The sequence below is a fragment of the Tenrec ecaudatus genome, chromosome 13 (genome assembly GCF_050624435.1).
Source record: "Tenrec ecaudatus isolate mTenEca1 chromosome 13, mTenEca1.hap1, whole genome shotgun sequence".
Taxonomy (NCBI): Eukaryota; Metazoa; Chordata; class Mammalia; order Afrosoricida; family Tenrecidae; genus Tenrec; species Tenrec ecaudatus.
In genome coordinates, this window is record NC_134542.1 from 92,642,969 (window position 1) to 92,665,351 (window position 22,383).

General features: G+C 39.3%; 1 protein-coding gene across 7 annotated transcripts in view; it reads right to left on the reverse strand.

The window, feature by feature from the left end:
* The window catches only part of MBD5 (methyl-CpG binding domain protein 5), a 457,957-nt gene that overhangs the window by 169,165 nt on the left and 266,409 nt on the right, over positions 1-22,383 (reverse strand). For all 7 annotated transcript variants that reach the window (XM_075529832.1, XM_075529830.1, XM_075529834.1 and 4 more), the window contains one exon: positions 13,193-13,312. The gene's annotated coding sequence lies outside the window, so the exon portion shown is untranslated. The remainder of the gene's footprint in view (positions 1-13,192; positions 13,313-22,383) is intronic.

The following is a 22,383-nucleotide window of genomic DNA, read 5'->3' on the forward strand; positions in this document are numbered from 1 at the left end:
TACATCCAGACGGTTGACAGAGCTGCTCCTACCCACAGACTGTGTCGTGCAAGTCTGCTGTAAAATGCGACAGTGGAGCCTGCAGGGCGATGTTCTCCCCTGGTCAGCACTGCCTGCTTTCACGCACACACCTTATCGCTGGCACCTGAAAGCCAGAGGATAAGCTTCCCTGGTGAGGGGTATTCTCCCCTAACTTCCAGGTGGTGTCCAGTACTATTGACCAAGGCTGCCGTGTTCAGGGAGCAGGCAAAACCAGCAAGGCAGATCCCTTGGAGGTCCTTTTGGGATGTCAACACCTTCTTCTAAAACAGAAGAAACTTTACGTTTTCCTTGAATGCCACCGTCCACAGACCAAGAAAGGAACTTGGGAAAAATAGAAAGACAACACCTAACACTGAAGAGGGCTTGCTGGGTGTAGGTTTTTGACTGAAAACATGACTGGAAAAAAGAGAGGAAGGACCAATAACCAGAGAGGTGACTGCGCCTTCTGGTGGACATATGAGTAGTACGCGGTGTCTCGCTCAAGTGGTAATGCTCACTGGTGGACACAATGCCCACAGCACGTTCTCAGGAGTGTCTGGGATATGATGAAAGTTAAAGAGTGATACCTGGGACTCTTGTATCCCAAGTAAACCAGAGAGGGAGAGGGAGAGTTTTAACAGAGAGATCCGAGAGTGACAGGTTAACCAAAGGTGGAGGCTCTATCACCTAAGAATGTACTGCAGAAAATGGTGTGCGTGGAAACACCAAATACAAGGTAAAACATATAAAGTTAATGTGCCAGAATATTCCAGAAAAAACAAATCACAGGACACACAAAGAATAGAGAAACAATGGCCCATCCAAATAAACTCAACAGAGGGAGTGAAAGCACACCTGCGTAAGGATGAACAAAAATGGGAGGAGGAGGGGGCGACCATAATACAACATTGAAGGGAGTTCTGGTGGGCTGTTGGGCTGTGATCCCCACGGTCACCAGTTCAAAACCACCACAGTTCCACTGAAGACAGACTGGGCTTTCTGCTCTCGTAAACAGTTACAGTCTCGGAATCCAGTGGGCCCATTATGAGTCAGTATTGACTCAATGGCAGCGAGTTTGGTTTTGAGTAAATTAATGATAATAATAATAATAGTAATAATACAGCAATGAGCATCATTAAAGAATTAAGTGAAAACATAGTCAATAGTTAAAATATAGGGAAATAATGTTAAGAATGAAATGAAGACCTACAAATAAGAGACACGGCAAATGAAAGGGGCAATAACTAAAAGGATGAACCACAGAAAGACATAACAAAATATTTTAATCAGGTAGAAGAAATAATCAATGATTTAGAGGATAAGACAATTAAAATTACAGATGCTGTCAAACAACAAGAGTGAAGGCTCATGAACACTGAGCACAGTTTAAGAATGGACTTACAAGGCAACAGCATGATAATTAATATGCACACCATGGCAATGAGAGGAGATGAGATAAAGGGACAAAATGAATATTTGAAGAGATTATCACAGAATTTTCCCCCAATCTAACAAAGAATATGAATCTACAAATACAAGAAGCTCAAAGAACTTCTAGCACAGCCATTCTCAACCAGTGGGTCGCGACCCCTTTGGGAGTTGACTGACCTTTTCACAGGGCTCGCCCAATTCGTAACAGTAGCAAAATTATAGTTATGAAGTAGCAACAAAAATAATTTTATGGCTAGGGGTCACCACAACAGGAGGAACTGTATGAAAGGGTCACGACGTTAGGAAAGTTCAGAACCATTGCTCAAGCAGGATAAACCCAGAGTCCTCTAGTGAAACAGCAGAGCCAGGCTCTCAAATATTACAGATAAAAAGAGCATCTTGACCTGAAGATAAACCAGCAGCCATCTAGCTGAGAGACAACAAACCCACATGGAAGAAGCACACCGGCCTGTCCCGACTAGATCACTGAGGACAAAGTGGGTGCATAAGCAAAAGTTGCGAACAAAGCTGATGGTGCCCGGCTATCAAATGATATAGCATCAGGGGTCTTAACGGCTTGAAGGTAATCAGGCAGCCATCTAAGAAACAACAAAGCCCACAAGGAAGAAGCACACCAGCCTACCCCGATGTGAATGCTGAAGACAAAGCAGGTGCATGGGCAAGTGCGGTAAAGAAAGCTGATGGTGCCCAGCTGTCAAAATATATAGAATCTGGGGTCCCATAGGCTGGAAGATAAACAAGGGGCCATCTAACTGAAAAACAACAAAGCCCACATGGAAAATGCACACCAGCCTGTGAGATGACAAAGCACTGAAGGGATCAGGTATCAGACATCAAAGACAAAAAAAAATCATAGCATTGTGAATGAGGGGAAGTGTAGAGTGAAGATCCAGGGCCCATCTGGGGGAAATTGGACACCCTTTTAGAAGGGTTGTGGGGAGGTGACGAACCAGTCAGTGTAGTGTAGCAACGATGAAACACAATTTTCCTCTAGTTCTTGAATGCTTCTTCCCCCACCGCCCCCACACTATCATGACCCCAATTCTACCTTACATAACCGGCTGGATTGGGAGATATACACAGGCATGGGTAGGAACTGGAAGGAAATATGGGGAATCCAGGACAGATGAGCCCCTCAGGAAAAGTGGTGAGAGTGGCGATATCAGGAAGGTGGAGGGAGGGTGAGGGAGAAATGGGAAACAGATGACAAGGTCTACATGTAACCTCTTCCCTGGAGGACAGACAGCGGAGAACTGGGTGAGGAAGACATGGGATGGTGTAAGATATGATAAAATATTAATTATTTATAAATTATCAAGGATTCAGGGGGAGGGGGAAGTGGGAGACAGGAGAAAATGAGGAGCTGATGCTAGGGGCTCAGGTGGAGAGTGGGTGTTTTGAGAATGATGCTGGCAACATTTGTACAAATGTGCTGGACACAAATGATGTATGTACGGATCGTAAAAAGAGTTGTATGAGCCCCTAATAAAATGATTTTTTTAAAAAGAGTCTCTTGAGAGTAGTATGAGAAGCAGTCATATACAATGGGTCCCCAATAACATTAAATATAGATTTTTTTCTTCAAAACACTGGAGGGCAGAAAACAATGGGATGATATATTTAAAGTGCTGAATAAGAGAAAAACAAAACACAACTATCAACCCAGAATACTATATGCAACAAAATCTATCTTTCAAAAGTGACGGTAATTTTTAAAGTCCCAGACAAATAGAACAGAGAAGTTCATATCCAGCAAAACAGCCTATAAAAAAATGCTAGTATGAGTTCTTCAGCTTGAAGGGAAAGCTATCAGAAAGTAATTCAAAGCTACATATAAAATAAAAATACCCATTTAAAGGAAGTGCAAAAACAAATACAAGGTCTATAAATAAAGTATTCATGTTTGATGACTCTAGGTGTTTTATCCTTAATATTAATAAAATATATATAATAAATAAAATGAAATTAGTTTAAGTATGTCTATCCTTACGTAACTTCTCTAAAACTTTGGTTTATATGCTTTCATGATTTTGATAATATTTTCATATGTAATCAAAACAAGACTTTTCCTATTTAAGTAGATTTGTCTATTGTTCTTTTGCAACTTTGTGAGGAAAAAAAAAAACCACCAGCAAGGCCCCTATGATACTGGCAGAAAATAGAAGCTGGTTTGGTCATATTTAGCTGAGTACTCACAAATATTAAACACCCCTATAAATCTTAATATTTGTAGATAGAGTTTTTGTTTTTTGCAAGATTATGACTTTGAGAAGTTTAAAAAAATGAGTGGTTATAACTAAAGATCTTAGAGCAATATTAAAACAGCTCCAATAATATTAATGAAATATATTTTTGAATTTTATTAGAATCAAAAAATATATTGTTCATTGTTATACTTTCATAATTTTGGAATTTTTCCTTTCTTGAAAATAAAATCTGTATTATCTAACTTCAAACGGTGGATCATAACAAACTAAAGATAGCTTTGAGAAGAATGGGAGTTCCAGAACACTTCATTGTGCTCATGTAGAACCTGTACAGGGAAGAAGAGGCAGCTGGGTGAACTGAACAAAGGGATACTGCATGGTTTAAAATCAGGAAAAGGTTGTATCTTCTCACCATACTTATTCAATCTGTATGCTGAGCAAATCGTCAGAAAAGCTGGATTCTATCAAGGAGGCTTGGAAAGCTTTTTAAACCTGCAAAATGCAGATGACACAACCTTGCGTGCTAAGGGTAGGGACTTGAAATACTTGCTGATGAACAACAAGGATTACAGTCTTCAGTATGGATCACACTCAATGTAAGGAGAACCAAAATCCTCACAACTGGACCAGTAGGTAACACCATGCTAAATGGAGAAAAGGTTGAAGTTGTCCAGGATTTTGTCTAGCTTGGATCAACAATCAATCCTAATGGAAGCAGCAATTTTCAATTGCCTCACATGCATGTGAGCGTTGGACAATGAATAAGGAGGACTGAAGAGAATCAATGCAGTTGACTATCGATGCTGGCGAAGAATACGGAAAATACCATGGGCTGCTAAAAGGGCAAACTGCACTGTCTTGGAAGAAGTACCGCCATGGTGCTCCTTATAGGCAAGGATGGAGAGACTCTTGTCTCACATACTTTGGACATTTTCTCAGAGGAGACCAGTCCCTGGTGAAGGCCATCATGCTTGGCAAAGTGGGGAGTCAGTGAAAACGAGGAGACAGACTGACACAGTGGCTGCAATTATGGGTGCAAGCACAGAAACAAGTGCAAGGCCGGCGTAGGGTGCGTTCGTGTGTTGTTCTATTGTACATAAGGCCGATACGGTGGCATACGGCTGACTCGGTGGCACCTAACAACAGCAACAATGAAAGGTTTATACAGCAGAGAAGTTTTCCATTTAGCAATGTATACACTTTTTGTTTCATGTCATTGATTGCCAAGCCGACCATATAATACCACTTATTCTAAGAATGCATATCTCCCTAGTGCTATTGTTCACCATATCAAACTCTATTTTTTGGCAACATTTTATTAGGAGCTCTTACATATTATCACAATCCATAGTTCTGTTAGATCAAGCGTAGTTGTAAAAATTGCCGTCATCAACATTTTCAAAATAATTTCTTTCTTCTTCAACTCCTTGATATCAGCTCTCCTTTATCCCTTCCCTCCCCCACCCTATCACCCCCATAAACCCTTAACATATATTATTATTTGTCGTATCTTACACCATCCAATGTATCCATTGACCTAAAATCCTGTTGTTTATTCCTCTTGAGTGGGGTTACACAGACATCATTGCTATCAATTCCCCCTTCTCCTGTTTCCCCCCATCCCCATCCCCATCCCTACAGGGAATTGTTACTCCCATTACTGTTTCTGAGGGGTTTATCTATCTTGGATTTCATGCATCGAAAGATCTTGCAGGTCTAACAATATTATTGAGGTATAAAACTAAGAATACAGTAGTGGGAGAGAAAATTTTAAAGAACTAGAGGATAGTTGTGTGTTTTATCAGTGCTACATCGCCCATGTGGCCCTATTGTGAGGGAATGCCCACTGGTCTTACAGGTGGGTTTTGGGTCTCTACTTTGTCTATGCTCCTTCATATTAATTTGTTTACATGTTTTGGAACTTCTGATACCTGTTCTCTTGGACATTTCATTATCACACAGGATGGTGGGCTTTGTTGTTTCCCTGATAGATGGCCGCTTGTTTAACTCCATGCCCTTAAAACCCCAGACCATGTATCTTTTCATAGCCAGGCACCATCAGCTTTCTTCACCACATTTGCTTATGCACCCATTTTTTTCTTCAGCAATCGTGTTGGAAAGGTGAAAAACCTATTTTTTTAAATGAAAATTAAGACATCCCCACAGGGGTTAGTTCAGTTCTAGTCCTGAAGGGTAATTAAGGTCATGGTCCTGAAGGTTTCACCAGTCTCTATCTGATCAATTCTGTTCCATATTTTGATTACACTCTGTCCAAGACCTTCTTTTATAATTCCTTTCATAGCAAGTTAGCAAGGGTAGTTGGGCACCATCTAACTCTTCTGGATTCAAAATTGTGGAGGTTGATGTTCACATAGTCCATTAGTCTATTGGACTAATTATTTCCATGAATCTTCAATTTTCCTCACTCTTCTTTCCTTTGCATGGGGAGAGACTAATGGTTGTACCTTAGATGTCTGCTTCTAAGCCCGAGTGGAGTGATTTCATCTCTCTAATGTTTTCCTGAAGAATTCTGTGTTCTGTGATTTACACCATGTCAAAATGGAAGTTTTGGTATCCTCAAGGAACAAAAATCATGCCCCTTTTCAGTGTTCTTCTAATTGGAGAACAAAAAGAAGTCTGAAAGGGCAGGAGCAGGGCCGTAGATGGAGGAGTGTTTCCCAATGAAATCTTCATAGGATAGTCTGTGTCTGAAGAATGATCAGGTACATTGTTGTGATGCAAAAAACAAAAACAAAAAAACCCCAAACAATCCCTGGTGCAACTTTCCTGGCCTTTTTCTCAACAGTGTGGTTTCCACTGTTCTTACCATTTCTTCAGAATAAGACTCCTGTGATCATCCTGTGTCCTTTGAGAAAATTCATTATGATAACTTTTTTGGAATCCCAAAAATGCAAATGCCAAAGTCCTTCTGGGCTGACCTCTCTGATTGGAATTCAATTGGCCCCCAAATCCTTTCAGAAACTACTGAGAGGGCTTGTCTGCAGCCATCCACTGTGTGCAGACACATTCTAATATCTTGTCTAAAATAAACCTGTGTGTGCATGAACTACTGAGACCCTAGGAGCAAAACCCTAGATGCAGTACTTTTTGACTTAGCCCCACCTTTGTACTTGGCTCTGTGGGTGGCTCAAATAGTTAAGTGTTGGCCCACCAGCCCAAAAGTTGATAGTTCAAACCCACACAGAAATGTCTTAGAGAAGGGCTAGAGATATGTTTCTAAAAGATGACAGACAGCCTTGGAAACCCTAGGAAGAAGCAATCCCATCCATGAGTTAGAATAGACTCCATGGTACCGAATAAGTAAAACATATATGTATATGTATAGTGTGCATTTTTTTCCTCTGTTAAATTCAACTGATGACTGATATTTTCCCTCCCTTTTGCAATAAAAACACTTTAATAGCTTTATTTGCATATATTTCATGTATCATACAATTTAATTATTTAATCATATTAGGATTTGTACAATTATCTTCACAATCAATTTCACAACATTTTCTTCTTGTCCTCATTGTTCTTAGCTTCCACGATAAAATTTCTGAAAGAATGTTCTGTGAAACACTAGTTTAGAGAATTACCAAATTAGGGGGAAAAAAGAATAAAAGCCACCAGGAGCTGTGCACGGAGCAAAGCTGGGCTTACTGTTCAATTAAGTTTCCAGTGTTGATAAATCACCCGTCTCTACTGCCCAAAAGGTACTGATGTGCATTTGTTTCTCTGCCCCACACTCTGTTAGAGGCTTGGCTTTTCTTATGACCTAGCGTTTGTTTTTGCTGTTCAGATTCTGTCTCTCCCAGTTGCCATCCTTAGCTGTTTTTGCCTTTTTCTTGTACTTCAGGTTTAATCAAACACTACGTTTCTAGTATGCGGCCTTAGACTTTTCAGTACAGGTTCTGGCCATCAGTCCTGGTTCTTTTCATTCTTTCTGGCATACAAAGAGTCCTCTGAGTTTGCTTGGAGAGCTCATTTCCTTTCTGTCACCAAGCAGACAGACAGAACTACAGAATTAACCTACACATGTGTGCTTTATTCTCCTCAGCTGAGAACTCCACTGCAGACGGCCATTGCTCCTATTTTAGAATGTCTCTTTGCAGTAAGGAAAAAGAAAATCTAAACCACACTCCTTAAGAACATGCACATACATGATGCTCTACTACTTGCAAGCCAGTCATCTGCACAGGCGCCTTAACACATTCAATGCTTTCCTTTCTGAGTTTGACTTATTAAAGAATGAAACAGCCCTTTTCACAGGGAGAATATGGCCTCCTGAACAGAAAAGCTACGTAAAAAAAAAAATTTTTTTTTGCCATGAGATTTTCTACACCAAACAGACAGATGATGCATTTAACTTCTCTTGAAAAACCAAATTCTATAATGCAACACTAGATTAATGTTTATTTTTTAAAAGTTAACAGACTTCATCTAATAAAATGAAAAGGCAAGAGACTAGCTGCATCTTACTGGAGGTAGAAATTTAAATGAACAAAGTACTATAATTCTAAACATAAGGAAAATAATGGGAGAAAACCTATAAAAAATGTTACCCAGTATAATCTAAAAAAAAAAGAACAGCAGCATTGATATGTGTGCATTTTTAACTGGGATATAAAAGCATTGTTTTTCATTTGAATATCATATTGCAAAATAACCTTTCATGCTTAAAAAAACATTATATAGATTTTCCAGAGAGGTTAAACAGTGTACCTTGAAATTCTAGCAAGTCGAACCAGAATGTATCTGAGGCTTCACAGTATCTACCAGCAATGCAGCACACTCTACCTCAATTTTCAATATCTAGGTCACATGGACTGCTTTGAATACTATGAATAGGAGAATACACACACACACACACACACACAAAACAAATATGAAGGTTTCTGTAAAACATGAAACAAATATGAAGGTTTCCGTAAAGCCACCAAGCTCAATTTATAAAAACTGTGTAACCTGATTTAAAATATAATTCCTGCACAATATAGAAGGCGGTATCCTAAAAATATCTATTATGTCAACTGAATAAAATCTTTGAGGAGTGTTCTTTACTTAATAAAATGTATTTTAAAAATTACTCTCTAGTGCCATGTGTACGCAGAGTAAATAGTCAGTAATATATAAGTAAAAAAAATGTATAATTTATGAAAACATCTGTAGTAATTAGCAATAATCAGAAACTATAACTCCCACATACTATAAAGACAGATATTATAATAAGGATATCTGAAATTACAATCTTACTTATCTGAGATGAGACAAAGAGGATTTGCAGTATGTTTTAATTATAAAGAATGCACAATGATTTCAAAATTTCTTTAAGCCATAATTATATAGTTATACTTTGGGCCTTGAAATTATCTTTACTATAATTTTATTCTTTTCTAGAATTCTACTAAATTTATTATGCTATGGATTTTAGACTCTTTTCATCCCTTTCCCATACTATTATGGGGCTATAAGTATCTTTGTTAGCAAAATGAAAGCCCCTAGTAATCTACAATAATACTGTTACCACATGTAATTTTTAGACATGCTTATTTCTTTTTAAGGGTGATAGAAAAAGAAGCAACTTTCTAAGTGCATTTTTTCTAGTTTATTCCATACACTAAAGGGAAATCACACACATGTGAGCAGAATGGTTAAGAAGGGTAACACTGAAAAAAATTTAATGACTAGGATTTACAAAGAGAATTTTGATAGATTATATTCATATTATTAAAAATATTTATAGAATGGGCTATAATCACTTTTTTAAAAACAGCACTAAAATTTCCAAGTGTATTTTAATCAAGCACACAAGCAGCTATTTCTGAGGGTAGGGAAGCAGGAAAAACGTTCGTGTAACATTCCGCCCACTGGCAGTGAACACCAGGTGGGGGGATCTGGAATAAGGATTTAATTGAATGTTAGACATGCTCTAGAGGTAGTTTAGGAAGAAGTCTATAGGATGAAAAAAATAATTGAGAAAATGAATATATTTATTTTATCTCATCATGGCCACTGTCAACTAATGACAAATTAAAATAAAAAAATATAAGAGCTTCAAGAAATAGAAGAAGGCTAGCTTCCAAAGCAAATCCAAACTCACTGCCATCAAGCTGATTCTGACTCACAGTGACTTTACTTAGGTTTCTGAGGCTGTCAATTGTTTTGAATACAGACAAACTTTATGTTTCTTTCAGGAAGTTGCTATGGTTTTGAACTACCGACCTTGTGGTTAGCAGCCCAATGCTACTAAGGTTTCTAGAAGGCTAGGTTAGGGTTAACTTATTGCTCCTCTATATTAAATTACATTTATATTCCAATGTAAGAGACGATTTATGATCAAGCTTAAGAGACAAGCTGGGGTCAAATCAAATGATAGAGAAGTGCTGTTACTATGTAGAGATTTTATTATTCCTTAAACAAAGGAAGAATTTTTAACTTTAATTTTGGACTAGGACAAACTATATTTTGCTTTTAGTAGGAGAAAAAAAATTAAATCCTACTGTATGCCTTTGAGTTTTTCCCAATTTACAGCGACCCTACAGGACCGAGTACAACTGTTCGTCAGAGTTTCCTGGGCTGCACATCTTTACAGCGGCCAATCGCCAGATCTTCTCTCTGCTGGAGCTGCTGGGGCGGGGGTGGGGGGGAGGGTAAGGGGTGTTCCAGGGTACCACCAGGGGTCTCTAACTTATTCCTAGGTGACTGTCCTCCTTTAAGTGTTGATTCACTCATTTGGCAATAGCTAACATCATTTTGATAGATGGTTTATTAACTAAAGGGGACCTAAGTGCTCGAAGTGTCCCACAATCATATACAAGGAAAGAGTCTAATTGTTTATCCTGCTATATTACAAACTCTAGCTAGAGAAGGGGTGGGAAACATCCAGCCTGTGGATCGGCTCTAAGGCCCACAAAGCATCAACACCAGCTAATACCAAACCCCAAACCAGACAAGCAGTCCCAGACATCACATTACTAATAGCCGTGACCTGTGAGTGTGTACACAATGGGACAGAGAAGCAACTTCTGCTGAGTTCTGAAAGCAGTCCTGGGCAACAGAAAAGTGGGTAAAGGGAGACATCGGTCAGTGAAAAGAAAATGATAAATTATCAAGGGTTCATGAGGGAGGGAAGGGAGGGGAAAAATAAGAAACTGATACCCAGAGCTCAAGTTGAAAGAAAATGTTTTGAAAATGATGATGGCAACAAATGCACAAATGTGCTTAACACAATGGATGGATGGATGGATTGTGATAAGAGCTGTATGAGCCCCCAATAAAATGATTAAAAAAGGAAAGAAAGCAGTCTTGTGTAGAGTAAGAGAAAACATGTTACAAAACTACAAATCATTAAGAAAACTAGTCTTACACAGTCTTGGCAGAGACTTGTAGAACCTCAAGACTATGGTCCTTAGTCACCTTTCTGCCTAGAACTGAATTTACCCGTGTGACTCAGCTTTTAGACAATAGCCAGGTATATAAGGTGAACTTAGCACCATAGAGGTATGTGCCGCTTAGATCAATGAAGCACACAACAGCAAAAAAGCAGCATATGCCCAGGATAAAGCTCAAGGGTCAAGAAGGGATATGAAGGCAGAACTAGTAATTACAGAGAGGAAATGTGTATTTATTGTTGAAGGGAAACTAATTTGCTCAAACTGGAGCCTTAAAATGCATGAGCAGCTACCTGGGGTGCAATTACTGATCTCTCCCATCCAGGGGAAAGAAAGGGGATGAAAACTGAAAGACACAAGGACACTACTGAGTCCCATAAATATCAGGCTCCACAATCCTGAGATCGGAAGAACTGAACGGTGCCTCCCCACCAGCCACCAGCTGCTCTGAAAAGGATCACATTAAAAAGTCCTGGATAGAGGGGGAGAAAAATATAGAATAAAACTCAAAACCATAAAAGAGGCCAGGCTTATTGGTTGGGTCAAGGCTGGTGGGCCCTTTCAGGTCTGGAAATAAACTTACTCATGTTAGAAGGATCAACCACTTAAGATCAAAAGGGAAGCATTTACCCAAGGACAAGGGTGGAGGGTTAAGAGAGAGAAAGAAAGGAAACAGAAACTCCAGGGAGCAAGTGGTTACATTGATGGGATTGCAATAAAGGAATTAAAACAAGGTGTGCATGAATTGTTCGATGTAAGCTGAGCAGCTACTCTATAAAACTTCCCTTAAACCATACTTTTACTATAAAGTAAAACAACAACAAAAAAAACCCCACACAACTAATTTGCTCTGAAAGCTTTCATGCAGATCACAAAAACACGTTATTTAAGAAAATTAATGTCTAGCAGTTGTCTCCAAATGATACAGGAGGATTAACAATTCACTATGACTTCTTCAGTGTAGAAGCCAAAATGAGGTGTGTCACGGTTCATTGTACTGGTCTGCCTACTCTTTGGTGTTTTAAAGTTGCCATTATAAAGTGTGTGTGTGTGTGTATGTGTGTGTGTGTGTGTGTGCGCGCGCACATTGTGCGGGGGCGGGGACGAGGACGTCAATGCTCAAACACATAGCAGAACCACAAAAGAAGATAGACTTAAAATGAGTGGTAACCTGTACCAAAACCAGATTGACTGCTATTGAGTTGGTTCCAACTCGGCGCCCCTCCAGGGCAAAAATTAAAGCACACACAGTAAGTACCATAATGTATTTTAAACATGACAAAATCGGAAGACATTGATTGTGCAATTCAACACATATGTTTACAGAGGTAATAATAAAGGTTCATTCATTATTACTTTTAAAAAATGAAAGAATCAAAGGCTTGAAGAAAAATTAAGCATGGAGTGTAAATGGGATATTTATACAAGAAATATAAAGATATAAAAGACTCAAAGAAAAACTGTTAATGACCAAAATACTCAATAATAGGAAAATGGTTCAATAATTTGCTATATAACCTTAAACAGGGGACACATATACAAATATTATAAATGGTGACATGGATGATACTGACTGATATGAAAAATGCTGCAATAAAATGCTAACCGAAAGAAGACTAGCCAACGCGTCTTCATATCCTATCATTTCAAGTTCTAATTACATCTCCATACACACACACATACACACATGCACATGTATACAAGGAAGCGCGGTGGCACACAAGGTTAAGCACTGGAGGACTAAGTGCAATGCTGGTGTTGCAAATGCACCAGCTGCTCAGAGGCCAAGACATGAGGCTGCCCGCTCCTGTCCAGACCCAAGGGGCAGTTCTACTCTGTCTCAGATGGTGGCTGTAATCAGTAAAATCAGAACGACAAACAAGCCTGTAAAGAGTTGTTATCTCCAGGTGGTAGGAGAACTGTACTTTCCTGAGTTTTCTCATTGGGTTTGCTTTGCTAATTTTAAAAAATAATGAATAGATAGCCATTTTGTAATAGGAATATTGGAGACATGTAGCACTTTATAGTTATCAGATACTTTCTTTAGCTAATGGAAATTAAGTTTATTGATAAAAATAAGGATGAAGACAATCTATTGAGAAAAATCATAATTCTCACCTTGTGGAGAGAAATTGATGCGAACGACAAGTGGTTTGAGGCCCAGCAACGTAGTGGAAGCAGCAAGTCTGCAGGCGCTCTGTGCCTTCACGAGCCCCTGTAAGGCAGTCCCTCCTCTCTCTGAAACAGGAGCAACATAGGTACACATATTTATTTAAAGATTGGTTTTCAAAATTACATTGAAAGTATTATTTTATATTTATTTTTGCATTTCTAAATATAAATGTTTATGGGAAACCACCAGGGACCAGGGAATTAGTCACATCACAACTACCCTGCAGGAAGTCATCTACTGCAAACTGGGACACTTCCTTGATCAACGCATTGCTTTCTCTTTCATCCCTTCCCTCCACACTGAGTAAGTAATATGAGGGCTTCAGAAAGTTAGTGGGAAAAGGTGGAACCAAAAGATAAAGACATTTTCCCATGAACTGTTTCAATCACCCATCACCAAAAACCCCCCACTGATGTTGAGTGCGATCTGACTCCTAGCAGCCCAGGGGATTGCTACTTGAGATAATTACAAGGCATAGTATATGCATATCTTTTCACATGCTTATTAATGTATTATAAAGAAACATATAAAATTGTTGAGAAATGTAATATTTGTGTCTCTACTATATGTCAAAAGGAGCCCTGGTGATATTACATGGGTGGGGCTACTTACCATGTTAGCAGATCAAACTCACCAACTGCTCTGAGGGAGAAAGAGCAGGCTTTCTGCTCCCTGAACAATTCGAAGCCTTAGAAAGCATAAGGTGCAGTTGTATTCTGCTCTATAGGATTGGTTGAGTAGGAATTGACTTGATCGCAGGGGGTTAATATATGTCGTATGCGGTGCTAAGTCTTTTAATCTCATTTAATTCTTCCAGCAGCTTATTTGTTCAACAATAGTAGGTGCTTACAAACAAGCCATTGAATGAGAAAGTATGTTCAATAACAACTTCACCACTCTACCTTAATTCTAGATTTGAGTATTGTAAGTGAAGCTAAGAGCTTAGTTTGTGTAAATTAATGTATACTCAAACTCTTTAGTTTCTATTTTCTCATGTCAATCCTATTATCACTAGCCTTGTAATACTTTTATAGACACATATCACATTAAATCATACATATTGGAGGAGCTCATGCCAGGGACTTTAAGTGGATAGCAAACGTTGAGGGAATGTACAAATGTGGTTTACACAGTTGATGTATGCATGGATTGTGATAAGAATTGTATGAGCTCCCAATAAAATGATTAAAAAAAACCTAAAACACTTGGGCAAGGCAAAACCAAGAGGCCAAGAGCTACATGCATACAAGCAGGGTTAAGAAACAAAGGCTGTTATCTAAGAATTGTATACTCAGGGAGGAGACAAGCCAGCCATGGTGCGATGTAGCAATGATGAAACATACAACTTTCCTCTAGTTCCTAAATGCTCCTCCCCCACCCCCACAATCATGATCTCAATTCTACCTTACAAATCTGGCTAGACCAGAGAATGTACACTAGTACAGATAGGAAATGGAAACACAGGGAATCCAGGGTCCACGATCCCTTCAGGACCAGGGGTGTGAGTGGCGATACTGGGAGGGTGGAAAGGGGGAACCGATCACAAGGATCTACATATAACCTCCTCCCTAGGGGACAGACAACAGAAAAAGTGGGTGAAGGGAGACGTCGGACAGGGCAAGAGATGACAAAATAATAATTTATAAATTATCAAGGGTTCATGAGGGAGGGACGGGAAAAATGAGGAGCTGATGCCAGAGGCTTAGGTGGAGAGCAAATGTTTTGAGAATGATGAGGGCAACGAATGTACAAACAACTGATGTATGTATGGATTGTGAGAAGAGTTGTATGAGCCCCTAATAAAACGATAAAAAACAAAGAATTGTATACTCAAGCGTTCCTTAACCTGAATTGGTTACTTCCCTAATAAATGCATAACTATGAAAAAACTATATCTATTGGTCTGTTTATATTATATATTAATCTTTGAAGGGTGCTTGGCGGTGTAGTGGGTTATGCGTTGGGCTTCTACCCACAAGATCAGTCCAAACCCAGCAGCCTCTCTGAGGGAGAAAGAGGAGGCTGTGTGCTCCCATGCAGATTTAGTCTCGGCAGCTCAGTGGGGCACTTCTGCTCTATACGCTATCACTGAGCTGGATCAGCTTGACAGCAGTGGCTGAGCCTATGCCCTCATGCACAGCAAGAAACCATCTAAAACGCCCAGCACAGCACACACGCACCAGTGAATGAACCATATAGCAGAATGCGGAAAAGGCCACCACTTAGTCTTTGGACGGAGTCCCTAGAAAGGGAAAACCAATAAAGCATACACCCGCACACATGCATATAGACTTATTCTATTAGCTTTCCGTTCCATTTCCCACAAACTTTTGGAAATCTCTCCACTCCACAACTCTGTGTGTATGTGTACAGGTGGGGCTTCAAAAAGTTCCCAGAAAAAAGAAACTAAAACATAAAAATATACCTTAAGAAATTTATTTTTTAACATAAGTTTCATCAAGACCAAGACACTATACTAGAAATTTGGACCATCCCTAAACCACCGGGAGTTGTGGGAATTTAAACTTTAATCTTTTTTACATTGTTGGTGGAGAAAAATGAGTATCCCCTTTATTTTTTTTCTTTATGTTTTAAAGATTCAGAAATCAAAAGGAGTCAAATCAGTAGTATAAGTTGGACACCCAATAATTTGAGCAAGTCTCAAAAACTTGCTTCCATTTGATGTGTGGAACGAGCGGCAGCACTGCTGGGGTTGAGGGCTCTGGTGAAGCTTTCCCAGGGGTTTACCTGCTAAAGCTTTGGCCAACTTTTTCATAACATTCTCACAAAGAGCGGATTTTATCTTTCTTTGACTCTCCAAGTATAATGCTTTATCAAACCTCACAACTGTTGCCATGATCTGTGCTCTTGGCCTGCCTATTTTCACCTTGGCTGGATCACTTTTACATCTCTCGGTAGCCCTTGCTTTGGTTGTGCTTTGCCTTCAATATTGAACTGAAAAGGTGTATTTCACTTCCTGTTAGAATTCTTCAAATATTTGTGGATCTTGATTTCACTTGTTTAAAATTTCCCATCGATAGCTCTGCTCTCCTCTTCAGCTGACCTGACTTGAGTACCCATTGCCCACAGAGTCTGGTCAATTTAAGTTTCTTAGTCAGAACTGTGTAGGCTAAATCAGTTGAGATGTCTATGGTCTACATCAGTGGTTCTCAACCTTCCTAATGCCGCAAACCTTTAACACAGCTCCTCATGTTGTGGTAACCCTCCAACCATAAAATTATTTTCGTTGCTACTTCCTAACTGTCATTTTGCTACTGTTATGAATTGGGCGACCCCTGTGAAAGGGTCACTTGACCCCCAAAGGGGTTGCGACCCCCAGGTTGAGAACTGCTGTTCTGTGAGATAATTTCTGCAGTTAATTGTTGATCCTCTTTAGTTGGGCACAGACAAGTTTAATTTATTCCTTGCAAACTGATGTGGCTGGTTGGCTGCTGCAGGCTTCATCATCAAAATCATCTCCTTCCTTCTTAAAAGGAATGTTATTGAAATTTCTCGCTAAGTAAGATTTAAAGTATCACTATACTGTAATTTTAAATGAGACAATTCTCTTTGGAACATTATATTATACCTGGGTAAGTCGAAAAGAACTTCTACAAAATCAGAGAAATCTTTATTAAAATATTAAATCATGATGCTATTATTCCTCCCTGTATCCTCCTTCTAGGTCTATACACTTTGAAGGCCATATTCTGATCTCTCTACGCCTTCCCTGAACAAGTCTGTGCTTTCTGAGGTGCACCACATGGAGACAGTAGCTTTGGCATCCTTGAGGGGCTCACTGTAGTTCTTTCAAATGTTCTTTGAGTTTGAGGAGGAAAAAGAAATCAGAAGGGACAAGATCAGGGGTGTAGGGTCAATAAAATAAGGTTTTCACATGAAATTCTCACGGGACAACCATGCTGCCTTTGAAGAATGAGCAGGTTCATTGTCATGATGGAAAGAAAATTCCCTTGGTGCAACTTACCTGTCCTTTTTCTCACCCACGCCATTTCCAATTTTCTTAAAAATTCTTCCTAATAAGCCCCATGATGGTCCTGTGTCAGAGGAAATGTATCAAACCACCCCTTTGGATTCTCCCCCAACAGTTGCCATAACCTCTGAGCTGATCTTAAATTTCATAGGTCCAGCAAATCCCCTTGGGAAAAAAGCCACTATTTTGGACTATTTTGGTTACTGTATACACTCATTTATAAGCTGAGTTGTTCAGCACATTTTTAATGCGCTTTTGTGGTAAAATTAGGTGCCTCAGCTGATATTTGTGTTGCCTTATACTTGAGTACATACAGTAATCTTTACTCTCTCTCCTATTTTGAAGGCACTCAAAAGAGCCCTGGTGGAGTAGTGGTTACCTGTTGGGCTGCTAACGACAAGCTGAGCAGTTCAAAACCACCAGCAGCTCCTTGAGAGAAAAATGGGGCTTTCTATTCTGTAAAGAGTTATGATCCCAGACACTCACAAGGGCTGTTCTAACCTTTCTTACACGATTGTTATGAGTTAGAATTAACTCAATGGCAGTGAATTTGATTTTTTTTAAAGGAGATCTTGAGAGAATAAATACAAACATCTACTGACTGCAGAGACATATTTAAATACATTTTATTTTGAAAAAAAGTTTTTTATTTTTAAATACATTACTGCTGGGGACAAACTCCTAAATGCCCACTCATTTCGTAGCAAACAGAGGATATGAGATACCATTATAATGAGTAAAAAACTAATAATGCAAAATTCACTTTTCTATAATTGAATCTACTAAGAGTTTATGGTAGATCGCTCTAGACTATACTACAGTGGAAGTTAGCAAAATCAACATGATTTTGACTTAGCTATCAGCACATTAGACACAAAGTGAATGTCCATCATTTGGGAAATAGCTGAATAAACTTGTACATTCAAACCACTTAATATTCACAAGCCATTTAAAAATTAGTTACGGGGAGATGGGAGGGGTGAGGGGATTTAGGGAGTAAACAATGAAGGGGAGGAGCACTAGAACTGACAGTGATCGCACAACAGACTTTAAGGGCTCTTTAATCATGAGGGGGAGTTCCGAAATTGATTGTACGATTCTTCTAGCTATGATTTAACTATTGATTATGTGATGTGTGGATTAGGTAACAATAAAACTGTTAAAAATTAGTTAAGTCCTGGCGAAAGAGAAAAGCAAGGTGCAAGTGTGTGTGGTGTTGTGTTTGATCTTTTTTTCTCTTCTCTAAAGCAACAAACAAACATTTTCCCTATGTGAGGGAACTTCAAAAAGTTCTTAGAAAGAATGAAATTAAAAGATAAGGAAACATTTCCACAAACTTTTTGATGTCCCTGTGTTTGTATATGGATGTATACTCTTAGCATACTGATACTAAGAAAAATTTTTAAGTACCCCAGAATCCGCTCTGACCCACAACGACCTTATGCACAACAGAACAAAACACGGCCCAGTCCTGCAGCGCCCTCTCAATTTGCCCTGAGCCTGAGCCCACTGATGCAGCCAGTGCCACTCCCTCTGCCTGAGGGCCTTCCTTTCCTTCCCTGCCTCGCATTCTACGGACCATCGTGTCCTCTTCCAGGGACCAATCTCTCCTAACAACACGTCCAAAGAATGTCAGACCAAGTCGCACCATCCTTGCCTCTAAGGAGCTTTCTAGCTATATTTCTTCCAAGACAAATCAGGATCGGAAGTGGTCCTACGTAATCAACCTGCCACCAAGTTGGCAGTTGATGTCCCCGAAGAACAGTCCCATATCTTGGACTTAATGTTGGTTTCTGCTGCTGGCAGATGGGGAACTCAGCAGTGGCAGTGGATAAGTCAGCCTTGGTGAGTGGAAGTTTATGTTGCCCATGCATAACCTCCATCCCTGCCACCATGTCCACTTTGTTCCTGTGCCCATGGGGCGATGACAGGAGTGGCAGAGGAACAAGGAGGACCAGTCTCCACAGTGCGTCCCATCTTATCCACTTGGTTGTTTAAGTCCTCCTCTTCAGAGTTATGTTGTAATCCATGCTGGAGGCGACAATAGCTGAAGACACTGGCCAAGAACAAGGCTCCAGGAGTTGATGGAATACCAAGTGAAATGTTTCACTCACTCATCTAAGCCAGGAAATTTGGACGACAGCTACTTCACTTGGTTAACTGACTGGAAAGCATCTCTATCTGTACTTATTCCAAAGAAAGGTTACCCAACAGGATGCTCACATTCTAGAATAATATGACTGATATCACATGCCAGTAAAATTTTTCTGAAGATCATCCAAGAGTTGTTGCAAAACAGGCTAGATTTAGAGGAGGACGTGGAACAAGAGCTATCACTGCTGATGTCAGATGGATCTTGGCTCAAAGCAGAGAATACCAGAAAAAATGTTCATTAGCATTTCATTGACTGTGCCGAGGCATAGACTGTGGATCATAACAAATTATGGATGACCTTGAAAAGAATGGGACTTCGAGATTAGTTCATTGTGCGCATGTGAACTTGTACATGGATCAAAAGGCAGTTTATGAATGGAACAAGGGAATTATATGGTTTCAAATCAGGAAAGGTGTGTGACAGGTTGCATCCTCTCATGTTATTTATACAACTTATATGTTGAGCAAATAATAAGAGACGCTGGCATATAAGAAGAAAACATGGCATCAGGGTTGAGGGAGGGTTATTAACCTGTGATATACAGATGATACAACCTTGCTTGCTAAAAGTAAGAAGGACTTAAAGAAAAAAAATTAGAAGTGTATATATTAGGTTAAGAAAATAAAAAAGCTTGCACCAATAAGTGTAAAACAATTGGCTCATGCCTTTCTCACAATCTTCGTGTATGTTCCACGCTCCTGCTATTCCGAACAACTTGCATTCACTTAAATGGGTTGTACTGCTTCATGCCTCTTTGCTTTCGAACACAACATGCCACTGCCAGAAATGTTCTGCTTCTTTGCATCGGCGATGCTTGACTTTTAACATTTATGTTAAGAATGGCTTACACAAATATAAAATAGATATAATGTATTACAGAATAAGCACTTAAGTTCTATGGGGTTTCAGTCTTGGCTGGGATAGTCAGGAAAGGAAAGCAACTCAACAAATTCTATTAAGGAACCTGGTATTTCAACTAATTTTGCAACCTCTGTAATGTGTTTGAGGCAGCTTACCTAATGGATAAGGAACAACTCTTGTGCCATAAAGTATGGGTTTGAATTTAGCTCATCTGTCCTGTAACTTTGCACAAATTACTTAACCGTTTTCTCTACATATCCTGATCTGCATAACGGGCATAATAATACTACCCGCCCCATTGGGTTAGTATGGTGAGTAAATGTTAATATGTATAAATACCTAGAATAGCGTCTGGCACAGAAGTACTACTTAAATGGAAGGGCTGGTGGGTCTGAACTATAGACCTTGTGTTTCTTAGGTCAATGCGTAACTCGAGCATCAAGGCCCCTATTTTAATGTTAACACTGCTATCATTACTTCTTTTAGAAGGTTTTAACAAATCATACATAGCTACAGTGTGCGTGCATATTCCCTAATTCTGTAATGTATCACAAAAATCTCTGAATCCTAATTGACCAGGTGAGAGTAGTGAGGACCTGGATCAGTACATCAGTCCTTGGTTGAGTCAGAACATCAATTTTGGACTTTGAGTTCATTCAAACCCTGCCGCTTCATAATTACCATTAAATAGTCTCCTTTGTGTTTTATATCTTCTTTTAAAAATGTCCATATCAAGTGTTTCTGGCACCTAGTAATATTACATTTATTTGAGAAAATTATACTTTTTCTATTATGAATAACTATTAGTAACAGTAAAAATGGGAGCAAAATGTATCTAAATTTACTTAGAATGAACAAATTCAATAAAGACAGGCGGTATATTATGGTATTCCAGAGTACACTGGTAGGCTTTAGTAAGTTGAGCCACATAAAAATGCCCATATTTAATAATTTTGACTTATAAACATGATGAATTTATATGGCTCATCTTAATATAAGTTAAGGACATGGTTATTGTGTTAGACAGGGTTCTCTAGAGAAACAAAACCAGGACACTTATGGTTTTATTCACCCACCCATCACTGATCCATCCATCTAGATATATAGAACATGAAGAAAATAAACAGCTAATTAGTCCACAGAGCAGTACAGAGGAATCAGTTCAACTCACTTTCGTGAGACAGTTAATACACTGGCAGTCCTTCAACTCATGAGGGCTGCTAGATGCAAGTCAAGGATGCAGACAGCTGAGTCTTCTGTAGAGCAATACAGGCAGTCTGGCTATAGGCAGCAAACAGCAGGGGGGAGGGTTACCAACAGTCAGCCAGATGACAGGGGCCAACAGTCCCCAGCTCAAGTGATGTAGACACCAGCAGTGTAGCGAAGCAGGTTTCGAAGGAACTTCAAACTAGAGGGACACAGTCCATGACTTAGGAGTCCAACAAGTAGTGGAGCTTGTAAGTTGACACAGAGAACTAGCTAAGGCAGTCGCACTGGTCCGGTCATCAGAGAGCCAGAGACAGAAAGGTGAGGCTCGCTGAGCCATTTATCTCTTTGCCCTTCAATTAACCTGCGACCTTATTCCCACATGTGCTTATTGGTCAGGCTGGCACAATAAACTTACCTATCAGTTATCCTTAAGAGTTAAAATCTAATATAACTGGAAAAGGAATAAATACTTTCACTTTTCTTAATCAAATTCCACACGTTGTTTTTTGCCAGTTAAAATAAATGAAAAAATGGGTGGACAAATATGTTAAGAAGTAGAAAAAACATTTTCTTCCTATGAAATAACACTCTGGAACTCGGAAAACTCTTCTTTATCTCTGCTTTTAACCTTTGATCCTGCTCATGTGTATGTTGTGCTATGTGGTGAGCAGGCTTACTGAAAGACTTCTCTGTACCAACAGTGCAGACATGAACCAGCAAACGCTGAGCCTTTGTTTGGGATTCTGCTTTTTAAAGCAGGCTGGAAAGTTTTGCTGGCAGAGCAACCTTACTCTTCAGAATCAAACACCAAATTATGTTTCATTTACCACAGAATGCCTTTTATAAAGACTTGGAGAATTTGCTAAAATCCAGAAAGTTGCACTTATTAAAATCCATCTATATCAGTTCCATTTATGTGG